This window comes from Humulus lupulus, chromosome 5, assembly GCF_963169125.1.
Source record: "Humulus lupulus chromosome 5, drHumLupu1.1, whole genome shotgun sequence".
NCBI classification, from domain to species: domain Eukaryota; kingdom Viridiplantae; phylum Streptophyta; class Magnoliopsida; order Rosales; family Cannabaceae; genus Humulus; species Humulus lupulus.
In genome coordinates, this window is record NC_084797.1 from 42,058,553 (window position 1) to 42,068,505 (window position 9,953).

A 9,953-nucleotide genomic window follows, 5' to 3' on the forward strand; every position below is an offset into this window, starting at 1 on the left:
ATATAACTCACCAAATGTATATAATCAATTACAGGGAATCTCAGTCCCAATGACAACCACATGGGTGTAGTTTTCTTACCTCAGATCTGAGTTGCAAGCGTATGACGGCCCCGAACACGATCCTTAATTCCTGAGCCCTTGCGGTAAAACCTAGTCATAATGCGATAATGGAGAACCATAAGATTCTAAACCATTTAAAACTTGGGATTTAAATACTAGCCTCTAGGACCTCGATTTCTACTAAAGTGGGTAGTAGAAATCATCCTGAGCACTTAAGTTTTAATTCCTGAGCCTCCCTGAGACCTAAGACAAATTCTAGTTAGGGCTACCTCGGCGGGCCGCGGCGCGCCTCCAAGACAGAGGCGCCAACCCCCAACCTAATATGCATGTGCGTCAGGACCTGGTCCTGAGGGTCGCGACGCGCCCAAGAAACAGAAGGCCCCCTAGGCTCCTAGGGCCATGCAAGCCGCAACGCCCATATATAGGGCCACGGTGCGCCCCTGTGAACAAAGGAAACCCAGTTCCATTTTGTGTTTTCTCTAAACTAACACCCCTAAAACTCAACCTAGACGCAACCTTAAACCAGATTTAAGTTTCCAAAATGTTCCCAAACACTATCAATAAACAAAACCAAACATATAACCAGGGCAAAACTCTATCATAGCCAAAAATCCAAACCCAAAGTTAGAACTTAAAAACTACTAAACCAAACATAGACTTCAGTAAAGAACAAAAAGATTCACTTACCCGTACTATAGATTAAGCCCCTGAGTTAAATCTTCAGATAATCTAGCTTCAATTCTCCAGCTCCCAAGCACCAATTCTTAGCTTTTTCCTCAGCAATTCTCCATGAATTCTACTAGCCTCAATGCCCACCAAAGGAAGAAGTTCAAACCGACTAAGGAGTGAGAAACAGAGAGAGATATAGATTCTTCCTATTTCCTTCAGCCTATAGGGTTCTAATGAGGCTATCCTTATACCTAAAAGACCATATTGCCCCCTAAGTATACCCTTAACCTTAAGTGGCCCCAAGGACAAAATTGTCATTTGCCACATTTCCCACTAATTTCTCTAGTAGTCCTAAAAATTCCCATTTAATCCCGACATAACCATTTAATTTCCAATTACTTTCCCATTACTCAATAAACCCCTAATATACATCAAACATCCCAAAATACCCCTAGGTTTGTCCCAAACCAGGTATTAAACCCTGTTGTGACCATTCTGCTAATCTGCTCATGAGGATCTCCTCGAGCAGTATACTGCATAGATATCCACATAATAATGTGGTCTCAATCATTTACTCACATATATTAACATTTATGCCCTCAACGGGCCAATATTACAAATATGCCCCAACTATCAAGAATGGGCAAACATGCACATTTAATACCCATAAACATGCATATACTAATACTCATATTATCATATATATCATTGTTATCCAAAAAATTGGCATTGATGACGTGGCAAGTGAACCCTGGACACATGGCTGACACTTGGAGAAACTCTACTAGTGTATCGACCCGAGGACGTATTAGAAGCAGTAAGCAGCCCAGTCATACCTGCGACCAGACTGGTCGATAGTTCCGCATGCAATGTAATATTACTGTAAAGATCTTTGTAGATCTTGAATTTAACTCACAGAATCTCCGGTTATTTAGGAGAGAAAATCGGCAACTAAATCATGTAATCCCCCTTGAGCCTATAAATAGAGAAATATAGCTCAAGAGAGGGACTTTTGGCTTTCGAATTAGTGGATACTAGTATAATTCCATTTGAAATATTGTCTTATTCTTCAGAGGTTGGTGAAACTCATTGAACCCGAGTTCTTTGATCACTCCTTTGATTCTCTCATCATTAACAGCCTAAGTGGACGTAGGTCATTACCAGATCCTGGGGCCGAACCACTATAAAATATCGTGTTCTTTTTACTTTTTGTCATCACATTCTTCTCAACGTATTAATTCACATCAAGCGTATTCTGACTCCGTGTCAGTTGGCCAAAATCTGGGTCAACATTCTGGTGCTTTCATTGAGAGCTTGATTTATCATTGTTGAGAAAACCAATGGCGAAAACTGCAAGGAAAGCTGGACAGGTAGCCGCCGCTGCGCCATCAAACCCACCTCCTCCTCCCCCTACGAGCGTGGCGGAGGATGAGCCACATCTAGACTTTGAGGAGGAAGAGATGGATGATGCAATGCTGAAGAGTACCCTGGGGGCGTTGTAGGAAGAGCTGGCTAACCTGAGAGCCAGTCAAGAGACTGCTGCCGAAGTTGTGGCGCGGCAGCAGCAGAAGATTGAACGGTAGCGCACGGAGTTGAGCGAGAGGCAGGCGGAGATGGACCGCCGCCAGAGCGAAGCCATGGCAGCCCTCGAGGCAGCCTTCCAACTGGCTAGGAGTCAGGCCGCACCTGTCTCGCAGCCTGACCATCCTGCAAATGGGCCACCCCAGAGGGGTCCAAATCCTAGCCCGCCAATCCAGCCTTCGAGTCCGCAAAGGCCCGAGCAGCCTCAGGTACCCCATGAAGATGTCCCACTGGACTCTGAGGCGCAGCCACCATCCCAAGCTGGTCGCGACAATCCCCCACAACAGAGGCAGAATAGGGCCGAGCATCAGCCTCGTAGTCCTAGACGCCGTAGGGGCGATGAGCCAAACCTAATGAACAGAGGTCAGTATCTCCCTGGTAACAGGAGGGACTCAGAGTTAGGCTCTGCGGTCCGGGGTCCCCCACGGCATGATAATGCACGGGGACACCACAACCAGTGCAGGTCGCCCTCTACCGTTCGAGACGTTTCAGCCAGGGACGAAAATCGAGGGAACAGTCAATCCTACCATAGCCAATCAAGGATCAGAGATGGCCATGGATGTAACGAGGCCGACTCAATCAAGGGGAATGCTGGGAGGAGGAACGAAGGAAGAGGTAGAGGCGGGAGCCAGGTACCTGAAGATGACCAACCCAATAGACAGGAGGCTGGGGGGCAGCCCCGACAAAATAATGTCTTCAACCGGCTCGGGGGTAGCGAGCAGCGGAGAAGAGACGAGGATTTGCGTGATGTACTCAACGATCGCCGCGAGTGGCATGGCGAGAATGTCCCCCCAGCAACAGAGGCCACGGCGATTCCTGCTGCCGTACAGGCCCAAATAGATTCCCTCAACCAGGCAGTGCAGCAGCTGGTCGGGGGAAGGACGTCGTATATTGACCACGATAGAAGGAAAGACACTCCTTTCGTACAGAGGATAGCTAATGCAGAAACTCCAAGAAAGTTCAAAATGCCTACACTTCCAAATTTTGACGGGTACAGAGACCCAGTATCTCATGTCAATAAATTTGAGATACAAATGGACATTCAGAAAGTGACTGAAGACGCTCGGTGCAGGATCTTCCCTGCAACACTTTCTGAAGCCGCGCAGGAATGGTTTTTTAAGTTCCCTCCCGCAAGCATAGTTTCCTGGGAGATTTTCGTAAGGGAGTTTTACGGACAGTTCTATGCAGGTCGTGTGCATCCGACTGAAGCAAACCAGCTGGTTGAAATTCGTCAGCAGGATGGAGAATCAGTGAAGGACTGCATCCAGCGCTTTATGCGAGAAGCAGCTGGAGCAAAAATGGTGGGGGACGAAGGCAAAATGATGGCCATAACCGCAGGGGTTAAACGTCGTTCTCCCCTCTGGAAAAGTCTCCGAAAGGAAGGAGTGAGAACTACCCAGGAATTTTTGGACCGGGCTGATCGCTACATCAAGCTCGAAGAAGCCATTGCCGATGATGGAAAGCCCTCAGGCAAGGATAAGAAGGCTTCCGAAGCCACCAAAGCCACCAATGGGTCCAAGCCTAATGGCAATGGCAAAGGCAACGGGAACGGCAACGGCAATGGCAAGAATGATGGAAATTGGCCGTATAACGAGCCTTCCACCTCCGTTATGAACCTTGGTTCACTAACTACACTGCCCTCGTTGAGTCTCGGGGAGAGGTTTATCAGGCCACAAGTTCTTGTGTGCCTTACAAAAAACCTGGCCCCATTCGAAAGGATATTTCGAAGAGAGACACTACCAAGTTCTGTCGTTATCATAACGACTACGGACATGACACCAATGAATGCAACCAGCTGAAAGATGAAATCGAGTTCCTTATTAGACAAGGACACTTGAGAAGATATGTACGGGCCTCGGGAAATTCCCAACGAGAAGCTCCGGGTAGCAACGAGCAGGCGCCCACGCGCCAACGCTCGCCACCCTTACAGCTTGCCCCCGTGACTGGCACACTCTTAACCATCTGTGGAGGCCCGCACCTCGCGGGAAATAGCGAAAAGGCCAGGGAACGATATGCTCGGACTCTGGGCCACGACCAGGCCATCGAGATGATGAATGTGGAGGACCGTGCACCAATAGACGCAGGGGTAGGATGCATGTTGGGGAACCAGAGGGAAGCCAGGGAGTGCTACAACGCCTCAATCACAAAGGCGAAGAGCGAAACGCCGAAGAGCACTACCTCGGATAGGTTGCAGATGTCATTAGATACACAAGCCCAATCCGGTGATGGAGTCACCAAATAGGGTGTTACCCAAAGTGAGGATAGAGATCTGGATCCTTGCTTTGGGGATTTTGAAGAAAACGTTGGACCCGTTGAGGACCTGGAGGAGGTCCAACTCGACGAAAAAGTCCCGACCAGAGTCGTAAAGGTTTGAAAAAACTTAGAGCCCACCACGAAGCACGCACTGGTGGAATTTTTGCGGAAGAACCAGGAGGTTTTTTCCTGGTCGCACAAAGACATGGCTGGGATAGATCCTGCATTTATCAGCCATGTCCTGAATATAGACAAGACTTTTCCACCCGTGCAACAAAAGAGAAGGCGGCTCGATAAGGATAGATCGCGAGCCTTAAAAGAAGAAGTTGAAAGATTAAAGGAGAATGGGCTCCTCAGGGTGGCATTTTATCCATCGTGGGTCTCCAATCCAGTGCTGGTTCCCAAGCCTAACGGAAAATGGCGAACCTGCATGGATTTTACAGACCTCAATAAAGCCTGCCCAAAAGACTGTTTCCCACTCCCAAGAATCGACTAGCTGGTCGATGCAACTGCAGGGCACGAGATCCTCTCGTTCATGGATGCATATTCGGGCTACAACCAGATTAGCATGCATCCCCCCGACGAGGATCACACCAGCTTTCAGACCGATACGGGCTTATATTGTTACAAAGTAATGCCCTTCGGACTGAAAAACGCAGGTGCGACTTACCAACGGCTAGTCAACCACATGTTTAAGGAGCTGATCGGAGTAAACATGGAGGTATACGTGGACGACATGCTGGTAAAGTCTAAGAAGGCAGGAGGACATGTGAGAGATTTACAAGAATGCTTTGATGTATTGAACAAATACCAGATGAAGTTGAATCCCCTCAAATGTTCCTTCGGAGTTGGATCAGGGAAGGTTTTGGGGTTTATTGTAAATTCAAGAGGAATCGAGGCCAACCCCGACAAGATAAAAGCCCTGATTGACATGAAGTCGCCAGAAATGATCAAGGATGTACAAAGTTTAACCGGGAGAATCGCAGCCCTAAGTAGATTCATTTCGAAATCAACAGACAAGTGTGTCCCTTTTTTCAATCTACTTAGGGGAAATAAGAAGTTTGAATGGACAGGAGACTGCGAGCAAGCATTCTAGGCCTTGAAAGCCCATATGGCACAACCTCCCATCTTATCAAAGCCGATCGAAGGAGAAACTTTGTTTATTTACCTGGCGATTACTGAAGTTCCTACTAGCGCGGTACTAGTGCGAGAGGAAGAAGGCGTACAAAAAACAGTCTACTATGTCAGCAAGAGACTGATCGGGGCAGAGTTGAGATATCCACCAATCGAGAGGTTAACATATTGCTTAATCCTGGCCTCTAGGAAGCTATGCCCTTACTTCCAAGCCCATCCTATCACAGTTCGATATCACCTATTCACCGCGAACAGCAGTAAAGGGACAAGTCTTGGCCGATCTTATTGCAGAGTTCACCGAACTCCCAGACAGCGAACAGTGCGAACAGCCTAAAGCGCCTGAGCCTCAAGAAAAAGCTCTATCGTGGAAGTTATTCATTGATGGGTCATCCAACGAATCCCACGCTGGAGCGGGAGTGATATTGATAACGCCGAAAGGGCATCGATTTCACTGCGCCATCAGGTTCGACTTCACCGTGTCAAATAATGAAGTAGAATACGAAGCACTCCTCGTTGGATTGAGAATGGCGAAAGATATGAGCATAAAGATGCTTGATATCTACAGTGATTCACAGCTGGTGGTGAATCAAATTCTAGGAGAATATCAAGCACGAGGCTTAAAATTGGTGGCCTACTTGAATAAAACAAAAGACCTGCTAGCCCAGTTCGCGAAGTACACCCTTCAGCAAATACCGCGGGATCAAAATTCAAACTCAGATGCCTTAGCAAAACTTGCGAGCGCAAAAGATGCTGACACCTTGAACATCGTGCCAGTGGAAAGACTGAGTAAGCCAAGCATACAAGCGGTCGAATCCAGTATGGTGATTCGAATGGAGGATACATGGATGGTACCTTATTTGGAGTATCTGACAAATGGTATGCTACCAACAGATAGAAACAAAGCCAGAACTCTACAAAGGCAAGCTGCTAGGTACATATTGGTCGATGGTGTTATGTACCGAAGAGGATATTCCTTGCCACTACTCAGATGCGTTACACCAGAAAAAGCTAAGGAACTCATGAAAGAGGTGCATGAAGGCCTCTGTGGGGATCACGCTGGGGGGGCAGAGTTTGGCAAATAAGATTCTAAGGCAAGGCTACTTCTGGTAAACTATGAATGAGGATTCGATGGAGTTTGTACAAAGATGCGATAAATGTCAAAGGTTCTCCAAGATTCCACGAGCAGCTCCAAATGAATTAAAACAGATGCAAAGTCCGTGGCCTTTTGCAGTATGGGGGATAGATTTGATTGGATCCCTACCTACAGGGAAAGGCGGAGTAAAGTACGCAGTCGTGGCAGTTGATTACTTCACCAAATGGGCCGAAGTTGAACCGCTCACTACCATCACGACCAAGAAAGTTCTTGACTTTGTTATCAAGAACATTGTCTGTCGATATGGTTTTCCTAGAAAGATAGTTTCAGACAACGGAACCCAATTTGACAGCGACTTATTCACCGATTTCTGCGAAAGACATGGAGTTATTAAAAGCTTTTCTTCAGTTGCACACCCCCAAGAAAATGGGCAGGTCGAAGCCGTGAACAAAACTCTTAAAGATACCCTGAAGAAGAGGCTTGAAGAAGCTAAAGGAGCGTGACCAGAGCAGCTGCCTGAAGTCGTCTGGTCGTATAGAACGTCTCATCGAATAGCGACAGGACATACCCCATTTTCTTTAGCCTACGAATATGAGGCGATGTTGCCTGTCGAATTAGATCCCCCCTCACATCGACGCCTAACATACGACCAAGACCAGAACAACCAACTGATGATGGAATCCCTAGACTCGATTGACGAAATACGGGAGACGGCCCAACTCCGAGTTGCTGCGTACCAGCAAAAAGTCGCCTGGTACTTTAACTCCAAAGTTAAAGAAAGAAAATTCTACATCGGTGACTTGGTGCTACGACGAGTTTTCTTGAATACCCGCGACCCTACTTCTGGAGTGCTCAGACCTAATTGGGAAGGACCTTACCAGATTGAAGAAGTCCTTCATCCGGGCACCTACAAACATGCACGCTTAAATGGAGATCTCGTTCCACGTTATTGGAATGGAGAACACCTGCGCAAGTACTATCAGTGAACAATCCTTTTTAAAGGACTGGCTTGTATTAAAATTTTACTTTTTACAAGTTTTACAAAGAGGGTTAGCCACGGTGTATGGCTAATCGTTCGTATATGTAAGATTCTATCTTAGAATCACTCGTAAAGACATGTTTAGTCCATTTTTAATACGAGATTATAAGATACTGTGTGCAACCAGTCATTCTTGCCAACTTTTTTAAATTTATATTTACAAGTATTTGTTCATTACATGTGTTGTTTTGCTGTATTATAAGTATTATTTTTTCACCCGAGCAGAAATGTTCGAGCAGGTCGTGGTCAAGGCTAGTGACCAAGGACCTAAAGCTCCTCGATCACTCGGGGGGCATATAAGGCACATCGATAGCAAAGCATACCATGAGGTACGTAAACACATGAACAAAATGAGTGAAAGCATGCTAAGGTACTTAGAGTATTTTTCAAAATTTATATTTTGTCAAATCAAGCCAAAGTACTATGCTAAGTTCTGTCATATGAACAAATGTTATAATAAATGAAAATGTTATAGCATCATGATGTAATCTTTTACACCGCAAGCATCACTGCTTGGATGTAACTGTTCAAATAAAAGGAAAGGTTTGCTGCCCATGCAGCAAATTCAAAAAAGGTATTGTCTTTACATCACGACCCATGGGTCGTATAATCAAAAGAAAGAAAAAATAATAAAACTCAAGAGGCATTAGGAGCAGGAGGGTCTTTATCAGCATTCTGGTTGGCAGCATCCTCAGCAGCTCCTTCTTCCTCTACGCCAGCAATGCTTGGGGAAGCAGGGACCCTGGCTCTTGCCTCTTCTTCAGCCAGTTCAGCGGTGCAGCGAGCCAGCTCGGCAGTCCTAACATCTTCTGAAAGATAGCCGAAGTCAGCACCCTGATTGTGTTTCCAGAAGTTGTAAAAACACCGGAGCGTTGTCCTCTTATATCTTTCCAGATTCTTGGAGTTGTCAAGCTCCAGCTGCTTTACTTTGCCCTCAAGAGTAGCGATGGCCTTTTCCTTGGACTTATGCTCCTCTTCCAGTTTCTTGCATTCGCTATACTGGACTCGGCTGGCCTCCTGATACTCCTCCCTCTGCTTTATTATAGCTGCCTTCGTAGCTTCAACTTCTGACAGCTTTGTCACCGCGGCATCCCTCTGCTGACCCATCGCCTCCAACTCCTTTGCATGCCTGGCCTCTGCAGCCGAAAGTTCCTCGGTCACTTTCACCTGGTGCCTCTCAATAGCCTTTGCCCGAGCCTGTTCGATGGTGGCTTGGGTGCGGGTACGAGCAGCAGTTGCAGACAGGAAAGCCTGAGGACAAAAGATAAAGTTAGAACCTGTTGCAAAGAATAAAAGACTAAGGCCTAAGAAATAAAGAAGCACTTACGCTGGATATTTCGTTCAGTTTCCTGTTCAAGATTTGGTCGACCTCCATGCTCTCTGCCTCAACCAACGCATTTTTGACGCGGTCGTTCTTCGCGATGTGCGCGAGGTGGTCTTTGGCTGCTCGTAGGGCATGGCTCGAGAGTTTGGCACCAAGAGTTTCTTCCCGCTTGTTTTGTTCCCTGGTGGGCGCAGCCGGAGGGTTTGGTGGGGCAGGAGGAGTCTGCTTCTCAGCAGGGGCCGAGGGATGAGCAGAAGTTTGCCCAGCTGGCATGTCCCTAGGAGGGTCTTCTGTTCGACTCTTTTTGGCAGGCCCCTGGCTTGTTTCGCCGGTGTGTCTCCTTGACGACTTTCGCCGAAGCTGAGAAACTTCCTCTTCCTCCTCAGCCTGATATAGGTCGAAGACATTGGGAGTGGCCATGTCTGCATACAAGTAAACACATGCAAAGGGTAAGATAGATGCAGATGAAAATTCTTTATCCAATGGAAAAGAAGGTCACAAAGTTAATACCCGAGCTACAACTACTGGTCGCTATACTATTGACTCTATTAGTCACACACTCATTATCTGGCATGAAGAAGTCTGGCCCTAGATTTGGAGCATATGTAAAGTTTCCCTCCCCGTCAAACAAGTGACAGGGAATTGGCAAGCTATTTAAAAGAAAAGTAATTTTACCGTTCTCATAAGAGGATTCCCCCAAGTCCACAACCGGCTCTTTGGCCTTTTGTTTCCCCTTGCCTTGGGGAGTAGAAGGCCTTTCTGCGGAAGGATTGCCTGTGGGCTCCCTGATTGTAACCCCC